Source organism: Sapajus apella, unplaced genomic scaffold (assembly GCF_009761245.1).
Source record: "Sapajus apella isolate SASKATOON/1434 unplaced genomic scaffold, GSC_monkey_1.0 scaffold5, whole genome shotgun sequence".
NCBI classification, from domain to species: Eukaryota; Metazoa; Chordata; class Mammalia; order Primates; family Cebidae; genus Sapajus; species Sapajus apella.
In genome coordinates, this window is record NW_022436945.1 from 33,822,911 (window position 1) to 33,827,796 (window position 4,886).

The window sequence follows — 4,886 nt, forward strand, 5'->3', positions numbered from 1 at the left end:
AGAGAGAAGAACGCATCACACTTTAGGCATTCTTTTGTGAAACATGCCTTAAGGAAACAGAATAGCATCTATGGATTTATACTTATATTTTTCAAAAATTGCCCCTAAACATCTATATTAGTCAATGTTTTCCAGAAAAATAGATGATGACTCCAGCCTCGTTAAGTTTCAGTTTGAGAAAGCTCAAAGTTGCCAAAAGAATTTATTGTTTGTTCCAACCAATATCTTATTTTGGTGCTATATTTTACAATTCTTCTCTAACGCTGACTAATCTCCTTTTTTAATCAAAAGAAATCAAACTCTAAATGAATCACATTTTTTATTCATTATGCTGATACTGTTAATTTTTAATAGGTCATTACACTGTTTCCATTTATAGTAATTATACAAAGTTTTCTATTTAAACATTTACATATAAAAGGTAAGTTAATTTAAATAAAAATATTAAATATATAAGAGAAACAGGAAGGTTGACAAAAATACTCTTCCTGACTAAACTATAGCCAGGTTCCTCTGAGCCCTTTTACTGGCAAAGCCTCCACCTTGGCCTATAAGAACTACAAAATTCGCAGCGCAACTGATTTCATCCACATCCTCCTTACTCCCACCCTTATGCACATTATCAAAATACTTGAACAAACACCAGTATAGTTTCTGACAGCTCAGGTTTGCATTTGTAAGAAGAAATTTAGAGTTATCCTGGGCTTCTCCCTCTCTATCTCACTACATCAAATCAATCCTATTAATTTTGTCTCCAAAATGCCTACTCATCATTTCTTCATACTCTGCCACTGATTCACCCAGGACCTTACTGTGTCTCACCTAGATTATTAAAATAAAAAACTCACCTCTCCTTTTCATTCTCATCACCTCATTTGATTTCTTTTCAATCCATTTTATACATCATTGTTAGAGACAGCTCCCTACAATAGCAAAAAATCTGTGTTATTTCCTTTCTTACAATTGTTTCCGCATAGATTAATGGTGAAATGCTAACAAGTAAGTTCCTGTTCAAAGCCCTTCAAAAAGTGATACAAACCCTTTTTTCTATAAATGATTCCTTCTCTAACCCATACACTTTCTATTTTGTAATAGGAAAATATTTGTAAAGATCCAATTTTTATGTTCAAAATTTGAAAAAAATATAAAGGTCTAAAAAACTCAGAATAATTTAAAAACGGGCCTCAAAAATAGACTGAAAGATGTGTTTTATACTGTAGACCCACGGTGGCACAATTTTAGCTGCCTAACAGCAATACCAGAGAGCCTTTGTTTTTTTTTTTTTTTTTTTTTTTTTTGAGACGGAGTTTCACTCATGTTACCCAGGCTGGAGTGCAATGGCGCGATCTCGGCTCACCGCAACCTCCGCCTCCTGGGTTCAGGCAATTCTCCTGCCTCAGCCTCCTGAGTAGCTGGGATTATAGGCACGCACCACCATGCCCAGCTAATGTTTAGTATTTTTAGTAGAGACGGGGTTTCACCATGTTGACCAGGATGGTCTCGATCTCTTGACCTCGTGATCCACCCGCCTCGGCCTCCCAAAGTGCTGGGATTACAGGCTTGAGCCACCGCGCCCGGCCATGAGCCTTTGTTAATATTGTGTGATTATCCTCTAAAATTGTGCAAGTGTTTTAAATGTCTACTGTGATACTACTTTAATCATTTATTAATGGTATTGTTAGTATTAAAAATGCTCCACAATATCAATAACTTTGCAACAGAATTTAGAGTTGATATTTATAGATTGTTTTTATTCATTACTCCCTTTGTTATGGGCTGAATTGTGTCAACACTTCCATGTTCATATGTTCATGTTCAAACTGCCAGTATGTCAGAATGTGACTGTATTTAGAGACAGGGTCTTTAATGAGACCATTAATTTAAAAGTATTATGATTAGGACTAGAGTCCTGATAAGAAAATCAGGACACAAACATGTATAGAGGGAAGACCCTGCAAGAACACATAAGAAGGTGCTGATCTACAAGCCAGAGAGGTCTCAGAAGAAACCAGCTGTGCTGATACATTGATCTTAAACTCGTAGCCTCCAGAATTGTAAGAAAATAAATGTCTATTGTTTAAGCCACCAAGTCAGTCTGTGGTACTTTGTTATGGAAGCCCTAGCAAACTCATATTCCCTTCAGTATATTTACAAATATAGAAACCATACAATAGTTGTGGATTAATGTTCTGTATAAGAATGCAATCTCCCTATTATATATTTATTCTTACAGATAAACTGAGTCTTGATTTATGAGTTTGCAAATTATATGAGCTCTTCAGAACTCCTTGCCTCAGATAAAATGTCACTGTCCTGAATGTTGGCTGTGTTCCTCTACTGACTATTAACCCCATATACTGTGTGTTTAGTTCTTCACTGTGTGACGCTAGACAGTTTTTTAAAAAGCATGGACCATATTTTTCTTGGAAATCTATAAAACAGAGATAATAAGAGTATCAGCAATAGAGGGCTCCGTGAAGATGAAACAAATTGATACAAAGTATGTAGGTAGTGCTGGAAACTGAGAACATGTGCTGTGCTGTTGATTATTCCTCTGCTTACCTTCCATTTATCTCCTTGGGTAAAAATAAAAAAATGCTTATCCTTCAAAGCACAGAAGAAAATATACCTCCTTTTTGAAGTTCAGTGGCTATACCTCCTGCTTCTTTTCAAGTTGAATAATAAATCAAGTTGTGCTGTCAAAGATATTGCAAGAGATGAGCTTTAGTTTCCAAAAATTTGGATTCAAATAATTTTTGCATTTATCTATTATGTAATTTTAGACATTTTGCTTAATTCATTTGAGTTTCCACAGCTAGCATGGCACCTGACATAGTGGAGTTCAGTATTTTCCTAATGAATATGTTTTTTCATTTGTAGGTTGGGGAATATGATGTCAGTCTTATAAGATATTGTGGTTTTTTAAAGTGTGAGACAAATACCTGTGGAGGCACCAGATAGATTTAGGTGAGACATAGATGTGGTATCAAGGACACTGTGTCATTCAGATATAGTTTTTCTTTCAACCTTATTTAAATGCTTCTTGTTAGGTCAAAGAAAAAAATCTCAGTTTGAGGCTAATATTTTAAAATTCTTTTCTAATATTTGCTAATCTTCCTTTTGTAATCCATACAGACCAAACCTAAAGTTGAATCATATTTTTTATTCATTACAGTTATATTTACTGTTACTCTTGACAGGTCATCTTGCTTTTTCTATTAATGGTAATCTACAATGTTCTCTTTTAAAACACATTCATGTTCATATAAAGGTAAGTTAAATAAAAATAACAAGTATATATCGGTATGAGGATTGACAGAGATTCTCTCCTTAACCAAACTCTACCCAGGCTTCTCTAAGCCCTCTCATCAGCAAAGCCTCAAACTTATCTATAAAAACTACAGACCGTCAGCACAAATGATTTCATCCACATCCTTCCCCTACCCACTCGCCCACACACATTAAAAGACTTTAACAAACTAATATAGTTTCTAACAGCTTTAAGATGAAGCCCCTTTAAATTTTTGTCTGAGACAGCTCACTGCTGACAAAATAATTTGTTACAGCCAGCAGGTGAAGGTAGGACCCCTGTTTCTGAGCATTTGCAGGAAGGGTAAGAGCCTAATTTCCATAAGCAACAGTTAACAAGCCAGGTGGATTCAAATGGACCATTCTCCTGCCCTTGCTTTTTGTAAATTTCCATTTCCCTGACTTTGATCAAGTTGTTCTCTCTCCCTTCTCCTGTATTCTCCTTTTAAAATGCAGTCACCTCTGTACAAATTGTAGTTTAGTTCATTCTGGATCTTCATCCCGATTGCAATAGTATATCACTGTAATAAAAATCTGTCTTCACCACTTTAACTGGTGTCTTCTTTTGTTTATCTCTGACAGTATATGGTGAAAATTAACGAGGGTAATGTGCAAATTAGGTAAGTCTGGGCAATACTGAATATAAATTATTGTGCTCACTTCAAGACAGTTGTTAAATTCATTCTCTTACAAGTGTGACAGAATTATCGTGTATCAAGTACTGTTTAATTCATAAAAATTCCAACAAAGAACTGAGTCTGCTACAGAATTCTTGATCCGAAGAATTCCCCCAAATAAAGAAACTTTCAGAGGCTCTGGAAACAATACGAAGGATTCTGTCTTCAGTCACAATGGTGAATTGAACAGAGTTTTCATCTTCCTCCTTCGCACCAAACTCTGGATATTCCAGAAAAGCGCAAGAGAAGTAGTGGGAGACACCACTTATCATCTCTATTTTATTCCCCATTCTTACTTTGCCAGAGCTCATTCGACGAAGTGGTAACTTGATGACGATGGAAACATTGGGCGTCCAGCATGGAACTTTTCCCCACATTTACTTCTTGCCAAAACCTTCCTAGATTCACTATTACATTCAATGTTACGGCCCGTATTCCTTTCAGATGCAGTTTAAGATTAGCTCAGTCAATGACAACATGGGGAATATATTTCGACCTCCAGATTTTAAAAAAGCCATTATTATTTTGTCATTAGGTAAAAGGCTAAGCCTCAATGTTGTGCTAATAATAGTATCTTTAAGCCCCTGCACTTAAGATCTCGCCTCCTGGTTCGGGAATCAGATTGCCTGGGCAGCCCGCCAGGCTCCACAGCTTCCCACCCGTGAGCTCCTAGGCAAGTCACTCGGTCTGGATTTCCTGAGGTAGTTTGAGGAAACTGACAGTACACACACCACAGGGCAGTAGTGAGGAAGAAAGAGACAATGCAAAGGAATTGGCACAGCACTCAACAGATAATACAAGCTAGTATGTACTCTTTCTACACACTGCATTTTAGGGAGTCAATTGAAAGCTTCGATTCATATAACCTCTCCACTACCCGGCGCCAAGACGCGCTGATGT